A 13,685-nucleotide genomic window follows, 5' to 3' on the forward strand; every position below is an offset into this window, starting at 1 on the left:
AAGATGGAGGTGTAGGGAGCATTGGATATTTTTAAAAAGGGATTTTTAAAGTAATTATAATGGGTCGGGGAGGTGGCTCAGTGGGTAAAGGTGCAGGTCCTGTGCAAGTGTAAGGACCTGAGTTTGACTGTTAGGATTCACTTCAAAAGCTGCTCATGGTGAGTGTGTCTGCGACCCTGCTCTGAGGGACAGGGGGAGTAGAGACAGGCAGATCCTAATGATTTGTTCCAGGCAGTCTTGCTGAGCCTGGAAGCACCAGCTTCCAGTGAGAGGCTGCTAGAGAAATGGGTGGAGATAGATCGAGGCAGACACCAGACATTGATCTCTGGCAAGAGTATGTATGCACACATGCGTATAACACATGGAGATAAAAAATTGGAGTTTGATGGTATTGGCTCTGTGGTAATACATGTGTTTATAATGTAAAAAGGCCTGGGTTCCACCCCTTAAAGAAAAATCTTATAAAATAACTCTAATGGCTAGAGAAGGAACAGAGGTGACACAGGAAGAGGATGAACACGGGGGAGAAGGTAGAGAGCTAGACGGGAGTTATTCCAAGAGGGCAGAGGAGAAGGACCTGTGGTATTACTTAAACCAGCTATGGAGAGAGATGATGTCCGAGACTGAAATGTTGGCTTCACTGGTGATGACCAGGCTGTGGGTAGAACTCATGTTGTGAAAGCAGCAAGAGTAACTTCAGAGAGGGTGGGAGAACCAAAGCCAAAGCAACCATGCAGACAGAGGGAAAACACGGTGTGGAGGGGCACTGGTCATTGTGACAAGGTAATGATGGTCTAACACTTCTTATCTTGATGAGTTATTGTAGTTCTGGTGACTGAAAGATGGATAGAACCAAGCTTTAAATATAACTGGTGATCGTTGGGTACTTAGGTTGACTCTGCAATTCCTCCATTGTTCTTTGTCTGTTTATTTGGGGAACCCTTCCTCTTTCATTGTCTTTGGAGGTCCTGAGAAAAGCGTCACGTGCAGGTGCTCCTGACAGTCTCCTAAACCCACAGACTATGGAGGGCATTTATGAACTTCTCTCCAGGCCCTTGTGGAAGAGAATGACCTGAGGATCCGATGTCTTCCCAGTCGGTGTTCCAGAGAGAAGAGTTCCTCTCCGTTAACACATCCTGCACTTGAATCCAGCTTTGAAGACATGGGGCAGTTTAGCATCTTAGGGGGTGAACTGCTTCCTTGAGAGAGGAAGGGGCCAGGAAAAGACAGGGGTTGGTACCTGGGAGACTTCGGAAGACTCTGTCCTGACCTTTACAATTAGAAAGGCCTTGCCTTTTTGTGGTGTTGAAAGGTAATTTCCAAGGAAGTATAAAGTCATGACATTTCATAGCACTGTAGGAGTGAACATATTTTTCATGTTTTATTATACTATAACTGGTTTAGAAGAAAAAAATTAAAAAGCACAAATTTATATAAAGTTGTTAACAATATGCAAATGAAGGCAAACGTCAGTTTCTACTAAGTGGGACGGAAAGTCTTTCATGGGTAGGAGAGAATTTGTCCATAGACAAGGGTTATTTTGTGCTGTATTTATTATATCCATTGGCTGTGGTTTGCAGAGCTGAAGAATAGCTTGCATAGTTTCAGAATCTGATAATGCACAGATGAATTATAGAGTGTAATTTCCACAGAGCAAGACTTTCCTGCATTGAAGAAGAGCCCCCCCCCCCCGACCCCGCCCCGCTCCTCCTTCTGCCACTTTCCTAAAGAGCCTTGATTTGTTTCCACCTCACCTCCAGGCTTCTGAGCTAAAACTTAATCACTGTGGGAAATGACCACCACAGAGAGAAAGGCCCAAACCTTTCAATATTTAAAGCCACGGAAATAGGGAGTATTTCAGTTTATTAAATTCACTAGATGACTTTTCCCTTCCACTTTACTACTTTGAAGTTACAGGTCTTGAAGGAAGCATGTGGTCTGTACTAACTGGGATAGAGAAGGAAGGAGCCGTACATTCAGGAGGCAGGGTGTGCTTTGTGGTCGGTGACGCAATAGCTGGAGCACAGCTCTGTTCTCTGCGGTAGATGAGATGGATGAGAGACCAAGATTCCTGTGTGGGTGCTCACAGCTGGGGATGGGGGACTCCTTTCAGACAGATTTCCCATGACACTTTCCTAATTACCCAGTGTTCTGCAGGCACAGTCCATCCTGTGAAGAGGGGCTCTTCAGCACTCTCTGAGTGGGGCAGTAGTGTGGACAGGCTGAGTTTAATGTGCGGCTACTTGGCTCTGTGTAGCCCTTGCTAGCTCACCTCACTGGGTACAAGTAGGTAAAGCCAGCCGTTCTCAAGCCTGGCCACTTAGAGGATCAGACGGAATTGGTCTGGGTGGATCTGTGCCTGAGTACTTTTTAAAAAACTTCTTTGAAGGTTTGCAGTGTACAATAGAGGGGGAGATGGACTGGCCTCAGCAGTACCTCAGTAATGGAGGTGATGGTTAGGGTCAGTGGAGCTACCTTTTAAAGGCAAGAATCCAGACAACCTGGATTCAACCACAGCTGCACAGGTTTCAGGAGGGCACAGAAGTGGGAATGATTGACAGTCACTTTCAGGGAAGGGGCTTTGCCTTTGAGTCATTGGTAATATAAAACTTCACAGGCTTTGACTCAGAGCCTCAGATATGTAGGTTGGTTATATCCTGATCAGTGTGGGAAAACAAGCTTTCTTTCCCATGAGAGACTGGGCTGGGATGCACAGGAGTAGGGCTACTTGAAAGATTGATGGCACACTGTAATCCGGCATGGGTTGGGGGTCGAACAACCCTTTCACAGGGTCATAGATCAGATATCCTGCATATTAGATATATACATTATGATTTATAACAGTAGCAAAATTACAATTATAAGATAGCAGTGAAATAATTTTATTGTTGGGGGGGAGAGTTTCATCACAACATGAGGAACTATATTAAGGGGTTGGAGCACCAGGAAGGTTGAGGATCACTTACTGCTCTAGTACCAGAAACCTGAAATGTTACCCTCTAAAGGGTCTTTGTTAACATGCTTTAAATTAAAACCTTTTTGAGGAAATTTGTATTAAGTGGGGTATGTATGAATGCAGTCACTAAAGTGCTTATGAAGGGGGTAATGGGAGAAGAGGGAGGGTGGGGAGAGAGAGGGGGGAGAGGTAGAGAGAGGGGGGAGAGGAAGAGGGAGAGGGGGAGAGAGGGAGAGAGGGAGAGGGAGAGGGAGAGGGAGAGGGAGCAGAGAGAGGGAGAGGGAGCAGAGAGAGCAGTGAGCGTCAGGTTAGAGAAAATGTGGCACATAGCTGAGGAGAATTTTGCCAGATCAATGAAGCTCCAGCAGCCTTGGAAGAGACAAGAGTCCTCCCTTTGAGCCAGAGCTAAGTGCACAGCTCAGCCAATATGTTGATTTTGGCTCAGGAGACAATTTTGGACATCTAAAATGCCCACCGATTTTGTGGAAACCTGCTACAACTGTCTCAGGAGACAAGTGCTTACATCCCCAGGGAGAGTAACTGAGATGCTCGCTCAGTAGGTCTGGGCTTTGTCTCAGACGCTGTGTCGATTTCCTGAGTGACACTGTCTTGTGGATCTGAGGACATAACTCCGAAGGGCAAGCACCAATGTCAAACATGGAGATGGCACAGGGTGCTTACTGAAGACAGGATCAATTTCACGAAAGTTTTGGGAGCCTATTTCTGTCATGTCCAACCCTCCAATCATATGACCTCTCCCTGGACAAAGGGAAGATTAGAATTCAGGCAGCTGCCTAGATAACTGAGATAAAAAATTAATTAGATGATGTCCTCATTTCCCTGCGGTGGACGCTAAGACTTAGCTAAAAATGGTGTGGGACTGTTTCAAAGCAACGAAGGGACAATTGCTTCAGCAGTTGCGTCTGTAACAGGTCATCATTTTTGAGAGTCACTGGGAAAGTCTGCACCTATTGCCAATGAGTGTGGATGGAGTGGGTTCATTTCAAAAGCCACGAGATCTGACAACTGAAAAGAACCTCCCCAGGATCGATTCCAGTGCTAAGCTCCAAGCCTGTCAGTGGTCCAGGACCAACTCAGAGATGATTTTGAGTTTAACCCTGGCCTTGGAGTGATGCTTGATTTGGTGTCTACTCCTGGAGGCATTGAGGGTGCAGAACAAGAAAGGAGGAACTCAGGTATATATTTAAAACACAGACTCCTTTGGGAATAGACATGGCACAAACGAGGAGAGCAGAGAAGAATGGTGACTTTGGGACACTACTGAAACACTGTCCCATATCCCTTAGAGTGGTGTCCCCAGTCTTTGGAGTGTCCCTATTTCTGGGGATTTGGTTTTTCTTCTTTATTATTCTGCTCTGTAAAGCCCCAGGAGTGCTGGCAGGCATTTTATGGTTGTTTTTTTTTTTTTTTTTTTTTTTTGTGATAAGGCATATTTAACATAGTGCTTATGTTCTCATTATTCAAGCGTGCATTCAGTGACATTAGATAGAGAACACCACGATGCTGCGTCACTTATCCTAATCTAGAATGCTTCCATTGCCATGAGCAGGAGCCATATTGTTAAGCACTACATCTGCACTCTCCCTCCCTGCAGGCTCCACCTCTGGCCCTGCGTTTGCCCTCCATCCTAGCTCACACGTCTGAGTGGAAACACACCATCTTCCTCTCACACCATCACACATCTTCTGAGTCTAACTTGATTCACTTAGCATAATGTTTACAAGGTCCAACTAGACACATGAACTACATGTCCTTTCATGCTTGACTATCATGTTGTGTGTGAATGTGACCACATTCAGCCATTGCATTTGAGTTGCTTCCACCTTTTGTCCATTGCAAGTAAGTGTCCTCTCTCTTAAATTATGATTGACATCTGGTAAAAGTGATGTTTGAGGACCACATGCCTTTTCTACAAAGGCCATGAAAGATATACTCACAAAAACCCAGATTGAGCATCATCCCAGGACACATGGCACATGACATTGTTACTGTGAACCTTATGTGAGGAAGTTTTAATGAGTGGTCTTGGTCAGCATGAGGAACAGAGAGCAGATGCTTAGAGAAGGAGAAGGCTGAAGGATATGAGGCAAAATGGCCCTTTTGTAGCCTTGGGCCTTTGCTCCCAAGGCCCACTCTAGTCCTCCTGCAAGTCTTCTTTCTATGTGCCTAGAGAAGACACGTCTTCTCATATGTATTGTAGCATTCGAGCTCTCAAATTCTTGTCACTAGGGAGAGGGTCCCGAGTCTATCGCCATCGTGTCTTTGTGTTTGACTCAAGCTGTCAGTATCTGCTTGTCTGGTACCATGCCTATGGGCAACCAAGGGATATTTGCTTGCTCCTAAGTGTGGAAGAACTGATCCTTATGAGGCAGAGCGCTGACTAGGATGAGAAAGCGAAGGCCTCACTGGGGGTTTCTATCAGTGATGCAAATACCTGTGGTTATTTGGGATATGCAGAGACTCTGAGTATAAAGTGAGATGTTTCAGTGGATGGCCGAGAATATGGGGGGAAAGGGGATTCCCCATCCCCCACTCCCAACCCTCCTCCCCACTCACTTTCCTCTATCCCACACACAAGCACACCAGTGCTTAAGGAGATTATCCACACCTCCCTCATTCAACAGTGGAGAAAGTCAGGGGACACTGCCAGGGCTGCAAGCACCATTTCCTGCACCCATGCCCTCAGCTCAGAGGTTCTTTAGACATAGTGTTTTAAAGGTTTATTGTAAGATCAGAGTTCTGCTGAGGAAAACGGAGGACTGGTGGGGAGTCATCATCCCTTGCAGTGGGGACACAGGGACACTGTGGGTGAGTGTCCTGAGGGACAGGGTGGCTGAGTGGGGGATGGGAGTCTGACTGACTTTGACATGTGTTTATCTTTCTCTTCATCTTTCTTGCTTCTTTTCCATCCCGTTTTAATGACACCTCAGCAGGTGACAGCGAGGGGTTCTCCAGGCAAGATACCTGGTCTGGATGGGAGCAGAAAGAGGCTGTCCTGAGATGCTTGGCTGAACCAAGGCAAGTTTGACAAGGCAGCCTGACAGATGTGCCTTGATGTCTCAGGCCACAGCGACCGTGCTGAGAGCAGCAGTCCTGGTGCCTGTCAGTGTCATTTCATCTGCCAGCAGAGCCCAAGGTGTGGTGACAGAGCAGGACATGAGTGCATGTAACAGCCTTCTGCCTCTCATCCTGGGGCCCTTCCTTGCTCTCTCCCTCTGCTTCCTCTGCAGCCCAGGACTGGCTCCGAGCCTGCTGCTTGCCAAGCTCCAGCGCTCAGTGGGCCTCACTATTGCTCCTTCCTAGAAAGGAAGCTGAACAACCTTTTTCCGCATCATAACCACAAGCCTGAAACCTCAAATTCTAAAGGAACCGAGCTGACTTAAATAATTCATGCTAAGGTAGGAATTGATGAGCTCGACACAAGGGTGATTTGCATTTGTAATAAGAGCATGTTGACACAAGTGAGTCTCTTATTGGTATATTAATATGGAGAAGCCTGCTTAGAAGCAGGGAGTACCTCCCCTTATCCCTTGATACGATCTATCTAACCATATCTAGCCTAGTGGGCCCAGGTGAGCAGCTGGTGGGAAGTTATCCGAATCCAGGAGGCAGGTACTGGGACACTGGACATTTTTCAGTTCATTTCCTGAAAGTATTAGTCACATTTTGCTAACAAAGTCCTAGAGAAGACAATAGGATTGCCAGAGTCATGCCAGCTTCTTACAGGCATTGATAATGTAAGCTCGGCTTTGTCAGCGATTTCCGATGTAGCACAAATCTACAAGAGGACCTGGACTTGGGAGTTCTCCGTGCTACTCTGATTAGTGGAACAAAAGAAACAAGAGATGAGGTTAGGGACCACTGGGAGCCTAGCTTTTGGCAAGGTCACCTGACATCCTTATGTAGAATGAGGGCACTGTGAGTACCCAGGGGCTGCATCTTCTCCCCAGGGATCTAGACTGGTATCATTTCTATATGCTCCTTCTAGCCTTTCTGGAGGTCCCAGGTCTGGGTTTCCTCTGAGCCCCAGTAGGCTGTGGGCAGTGGTACAATAGGCTATTGTTAGTGCGGTTAGGAAGAAGAACCTCCTTGAGCTGCAGGAGAATAAGCTCTGCCTCCCCTTCACCACTGGAGTGGCCAGCCTCCTGTTTATATCTCTAAGGGAAATAGAAGCCAAAAAGGCCGGGTGATAAACAATGAATGGATTCCATCTGTGCTGAGAGTTGTAGGTTGTTTTGGTTATAAAGGTCAAGGGAGAATAATTGAAAAATTAAAAATAACTTGATAACCAAGCGAATGTCCCCTTTTCTGGACACTTTAATTATTGCCTTCAACTGTGAGGGGAATATCCCCCCAGGTTCTCAGTGAGTGATTGAGGGTGAGTTCTCGGGGTGTCAGGGTGTCACACCCCGAGACTGAGGAGAGGCTGCTGCTTAGAAGTTGGGGTGCAGACTGTAACTGGCCCCCTGTGCGAGCCAGCTCTCATCTCCTGTTCTGTACAAACAGAGCTGTTGTTTTTATATGGCATAAAATCACCTTCTAATCATTTGCACATTATCATCCAGTTCGCAGCGGTGCTGCGCGGGCTGAGCTCCCCGCGGTAATTGGGGCTCTCACTCGGATGTCTCTTCCTGCTTGGCCTTTCATTTGTCTTAGCTTCTTCCTTCTTCCTCCTCGGAAACTGTACCCTCCTTTCAAGTTTTGTGGCCCGCAGTAAGTAATAATATCTGCTTTGTTGTTGTTGTTGCTTTACCAGAGCCCTCCTGTATGCCAGGTGCTTGCTATATTGAGTTTTTAGTCCTTAGGACGCCCCCCCCCCCAGTTCTGTTTTACCAATGCGGAAGACAGGCTCAAAGAAAAAAAATCAGCCCATTAAAATCCATCCAGGTGGCAAGTGACTGACTGTGCTAGGTGATTCCCAGCCACTCTGTTCTGCAGGAGGGGGAACACTCTGTTCTTTGTGCTTGATGGCTGTGTGGTGGAGGACAGTCCCAGTTCTGAAGATCAGCCTCTGCTTATGTTCCACACCAACATGGAAACAACTTAAGAAATCACACACACGCGCACACACACACACACACACACACACAACCACCCGGACTTCAGGATGGTTCTGGGAGGCTTCACAGCCGAGGGTGGGGGTGGGGAGGTCTTCAGAGCATTGGGGAGCCCTCTTTCTTCTCAAGGCAGAGGCAGCTTCCAGCTTCCAGTGGCTACACTTCATGGCCATAGGAGGGAACATTTGTTCTCTGCTTTTGGGGAAATCTTGTTGTTTAAAACATAAGTATTTGTTAGGGAGAAATAAAACTAGGGGGAAAAAAGCGCTGCTTGTGATCTAGCTTGCTTCTTCTGCTTCCTCCTCTTGTGGTGTTTGCCATTGCTTCATTGCCTTCCTTGGTCACTTCTTCCCAGGTGAAGAAATGTGTGAGGAAGAAAACCCAACACTGATTGTGATCCTCAGAATGAAGTGTCTGCTTGCCCCTTGCTGTGGCACCGGCAGAGACAGACTTGTTTGGAATGTGCTAATGTGAAGCTTTGAGGCGGAGGACAGCTTGACCAGCCTCACCTGTTCTCACACCTTCAGCCCAGTCAGCCCTGGGAGGTTCTAACCCTGTCTCACTGGGTCTGTCTGCAGGCTAGCCAAGGCCAGGAAGAGCCCAAGTGTGGAGCAGAGGTGGGAGAAGCTGGCATTAGAAAATGTGGGGGACTTTAGTATGGAGTACCTGTGGTGAGAGATGGGGTGGGGCAGGGATGGACTTGTGCTAAGTGCATGTGTGGGCTCTTACTATGGGTAAGTTCATGACTGTAGTTCGCTCTGTAGCCAGGATGTGGTGCAGAATATTTGTCTTTCCTTACAGGTTCACCCGAGCCTTTGCTTGCAGCCTCATCATCAGTGAGGCTGATCTTTGCCCAGGTCATAAAGCCAGGGAGTGAAGGAGCCCAGCTAGTGTGTGCATCTGGTGTGCACGCTTTCACTTTAGTGTATGATGCCTGGATAGAATGCCTTTCCCCTTAAGGTAACTGCCATCCCATCCCAGACTGCAATAGGAAAGGAACACTGAAGTGTCCTCTACTTAATTTCTCAGGCCTGAACAGGCAGTAGGAAAGGAGAAAGGTAGGGGCTGAATCTCATACTGAAGGAGTTCTTCACTGGGGTCTGGGGATGCCCAGGACAGAGTTCATGTATGCAGTCGGTTGAGTAAGAAGCCCTCTTCTTTGTGTTCTCTGACCGAGGTGTAGAATTCCCTCCAATGATAAAAAGGGTACATCAGCAGCAGCTGAGACTTTGCCAATCATAAGATTTACAAATGTAGTAGCCCAAGGTTTGGAAGAGCCCTCAGAGGCCACTGTTGGCTCTAAGTGATAGGACTGTGCTACCATGCCACAATGTTGGGGACAAGTTCCAGCGCTAACTAAGTATGCTCAGTCTCTGTGGGTTTTATTGTATGAATTCAAAGCATCATTTTGAGAGAAGTCCGTAGATCTCACAGAGTGCTATAGGGGTCATGGTCCAAGGATAATTAAAATCCCGAGCAAAACCAGCTGGGGCTCAAGATAATTGACACTTCACAGAGGATGGAGCGTTTGGTGACTATGTCTCTGTCCTCTAGGAGAACAGATACAACCAACAAAGGGGTGGTACTAATGCCTCATCCATTGGTTCATTCATACTCCCCGCTGGCCACAAAATGTCAGATATAAGACTCTTTGGGGTCCTTGTCTCATGGGAATTCTACTATAACGGAATGTAACAGTTCTTACACTACAGCGGTACAAGAAAGCGGGCTGGGGGCCTGGACAGTGACAAGGCACCTCATGAGGAAGGAGTGGGGGTTCTTGGTGGAGGCAGGGAGAGAGGTGGGTGCTTTTCTGATAGTATATTAATTGAGATGACACTTTTCCTCTTTTATGTAAACAGCATTTATTGAGCATCCAGGGTGGTGGAGGGATGACAATGAGCAAGAGAGCCCTTGGATACTGTAGTGGGAATGCTGTGTTCCTCACAGTTCGTTCTGAGAGCCTCATCCCCTGGGTGATGGTATTAGGAGGTGGGGTCATTAGGGATGATGTGTGCCCTTTAAAAGAGCTGAAAAGAGATACCTCAAGTGTGGACATAGAGACAGGGGCTGGCTATGAAGCCTAAGAGTCAGACCCTCACCATGAACTGGCCAATAGCTCAGTCTTGGACTTCAAAGCCTTGAGAACTATGGAAATAAAATTCAAGGTTTATGATTATCCTAGTCTACGAAATCTGTTAGAGCCTCTTAGACTTATAGACTCATGGAGACGCTTGCTTTTCTATAGAGGGGTGTGTGTGTGTGTGTGTGTGTGTGTGTGTGTGTGAGTGTGTGAGTGTGATGTAGACAAGAAATAAATTCCATGAGGTAATTAGGAATTGCCTTTTGAAGAGGAGTCTGATGTAGGCAGAACATCCAAAGCCCCTTTCCTAATCTTTCTGTCCTGTTTTCCTCTTCTGACTGGCTCTAGCATTAAAAGTAGGACTCACATTGCAATGTGAGTTTTTCCAATTACTTTTGATTTTCTTCTCTTTTACAAAAGGATGTAGCAATTTTTAAAGTTCATCTGCTAGGAAGGCAGAGCCCTCATGATTAGTGTGCTGATGAGCCTGGAGGGAGTGTCTAAATGGTGCAGGGGTGGGGGTGGGGACCTTTATGGGGAATTCCCTCTGCAGTTGTCTACAGAGCCATTCAGCCCCTTTGCATTTACAGAACTGTTTGCGTCATTGGGATGCTTTAAGCGGCACCATCTCTCCAAGATGCGTTGTAAGTTCCTGTTTTGTAAGTAGTGTTTCTTTCTTCACAAGACAGCTCTAAAAAGGTCAGAAGTCTACTCTTTTGAGTGGAACTGTTCTGCTTTGGTTTTAAATGTCATCATCTTCTTTGGTGTTTAGATAGTGTTAACTATAATAAAACTAATGGCATAGCATTAACTGAACACTTACTGTGCTGGCAGGCTTTGCAGTGCATCACGCTTTAATCCTCACTCCACGAAGAAGCTGTAGGCTTTGGCAGGGTGAGTTCTTCTTAGATGGTTTGGACTTGAGGCTTATTATTGCCATTACTAGCTCTTTGACCTTGGGCAAGTTATTCAACAGTAAATGATCTGTACAATGGGGCTTCTTATAGTTCCTGTGCAGCCCATCCAAGGTAGCACGAGGACGGGACTTGAATTGATACCTCGAACACTTTTGCTGATGTACCCAGTTTCTGGTTTGGCCTGTGACAGCCGTTATTTATACAGAGCAACAGAATTATTGATCCACTGGCCAAATGACAAAACAAAAATTTAAATGAAGTCATCTGCCTCAGGTCACATACCAAAAAAAGGGATGGACTCCCACATTTGCACGGTGGTGACTGAGACCATCGTTTGTTGTGCCATGTACGCCTAGGTGGGCAAGTTTGAAAAATACACCATATGGACTTGTCTTTGAGCCTGGGCTCTGCAGGACCATATGCTAAAGTGGGCTAGAGAAATCTGATCTTTTAGCAATTTTCAAGTAGATCTTTCTCTGTGAATGGTCCCTCTCTAGACCCCATCTCTTAGCAGGAGTTGACAGTATTGGCAGACTGATGGGATGCTGGCCATAGTGATTAGTTGTTTTGCCTTGAAACCTATTTCCAACGTCTCAGAGAGACAAGGCCCATCTGCTATGGTAACTTCCCAGAAACTCATCGCCTGGAGATCAAAAGTGGGATTTTGGAGCCAGACAGGCCTGGGTTTGTATCACTGGGTTTGTATCAATTGATGTTGGGACGGTGCCTCACAGTTTTCCTCCTTTGAGATGTGGTCTCACTATGTAGCCTTGGCTGGTCTGGAGCTTGCTATGTAGGCTAGGTTGGCCTCAAACTCATGGAGGTCCACTTACCTCTGTCTCTCTAGTGCTGAGATGAAAGGTGTGCAGCACCATACCCAGTTCAGGGTTTCACATTTTTGTGGGTTAGTCTGTGTGTGTAAAATGGGGTGTTTTCGCGTCTATTTCCTGGAGTTGTTTTGAGGGTTGAGTGAGGTCTCACATAGCACTAACAACAGCAGAGTATAAGTAGCCTGAACTTCAGGCTGATCAATGGCTACTAATAGTGTAAGTCCTAAGATTACCAATAAGATCATAGGGCTTTTATGTATAGCTGTTACACACCATCTCTCCGTTTTCGGTGGCAGATATATTCCAAGGCCCCAGTGGACTCCTGAGATCCTGGGGGTTACTGACTCCTGTGTACACCTGTGTATACATGGGCACAAACCACACGCCATCCCCTTAAGGCCACCCACATGCTGTGTGACTTTTGCAATTTGAAATGCTACAGGGAAACTAAATTCTTTTTCCTTTACAGTTACAAAGGTGGGGCTGTTCTTGTCATCTTATTTATAAATACATCCCCTTGTTGCTTTTGTTCCTTATTAAGTCCTGACCCTTTACATCTTCTCTTAAAGGAAACCCTCTTACTGCTTCTCTGTGACATATTACACTGGCCAGCATCACTACTCTTGTGCTTTGGGGCCATAATGAGATAAATCAAGGCTATTGGAACACAAATACTGCAAAACGTTGGTAGTTAGTGAAGCCAAGATGGCTGTTATGTAACTATTGGGGAGGTAGTATGTAGAGTGTGGTCACAGTGGTCCAAGGGATATTCACATCCTAGATGAGAGTCAGTGGAATGGCATGAGATTTCAATTCACTACTCAGAATAGCTTGTAATTTTACATATGAATTGTTTATTTCTGGAATTTTTTTCAATATTTTTTAGCTCACAGTTGATCACCAGGTAACTGAAAAGGAGACTGAAACAAAGAGGGAGTGCCATGTTTCAATTCTCCGAACGAATCACTGACATTTGGTTTCATCCGGTGTTTTCTGTTGGAGACCGCAGGTTAGACAGAGCACTGCCTGGGAGCACTGCCTGATTGTCACTAGGCTCATGGGATGACCAACCAGGGCTTTGAAGTCTCTCTGCCTTTTGTATCTCTCATCTCGAGTTAAAAGCAAATGCTGACTATTCAATTAACACCACCAGTGAGAATACTCTAGAATCTATTATCTTTACTGTCTAGGAAAACAACAGAGCCCAGAACTTTACTGTGAGCTCTGGGCTGGTTTATCAATTCCATATTTGGCTTCTCTACAAGATAGTTTATAAACCTGGCCCAAACAGAATTTCCCATATGCTCCTTCAAGCTGGTTCAAGTCTCTGCTTTCAGTAAATAACAATATCTATTGTTTTGCACAGGGAAAAAATAGCTAAAGCTGCCTTTCTCTGCCTTGTTTCCTCTAGCCTGCCAATCACCAAGCCCTGTGCATTCTTCCTCCTGTAGCTCTCCTGAATCCCTTGCTTTTTCTCCATCCCATTCCTGTGACTGGTCCAGGCCTGGCCTGCCCTGCAACATCACCTTCACCTCACCTGCTGCCCCCTGTGCTGCTCTAATCCTATTCTTATTCTATCACAGGCAGATGGTCTCTTAAAGACACTCCCCTGTGTGAACCCTTCTAGATCTCAAATCTTTCTCATAATAGACAGAGCCCTACCTATATGCATGCGTGCCTGCCTGCCTGCTGTCTGCTGTCTGCTGTCTGCTGTCTGCTGTCTGCTGCCTGCTGCCTGCCTGCCTGCCTGCCTACCTGCCTGCTGCCTGCTGCCTGCTGCCTGCCTGCCTGCCTGCCTGCTGCCTGCCTGCCTGCCTGCTG

General features: G+C 46.5%; 1 pseudogene; it reads left to right on the forward strand.

Annotated features, from left to right (window-relative positions):
• The first annotated feature begins 9,932 nt into the window (after window positions 1-9,932).
• Window positions 9,933-13,685, forward strand: part of LOC110295602 — a 13,194-nt pseudogene continuing 9,441 nt past the window's right edge.

The sequence above is a fragment of the Mus caroli genome, chromosome 6 (assembly GCF_900094665.2).
Source record: "Mus caroli chromosome 6, CAROLI_EIJ_v1.1, whole genome shotgun sequence".
NCBI classification, from domain to species: Eukaryota; Metazoa; Chordata; class Mammalia; order Rodentia; family Muridae; genus Mus; species Mus caroli.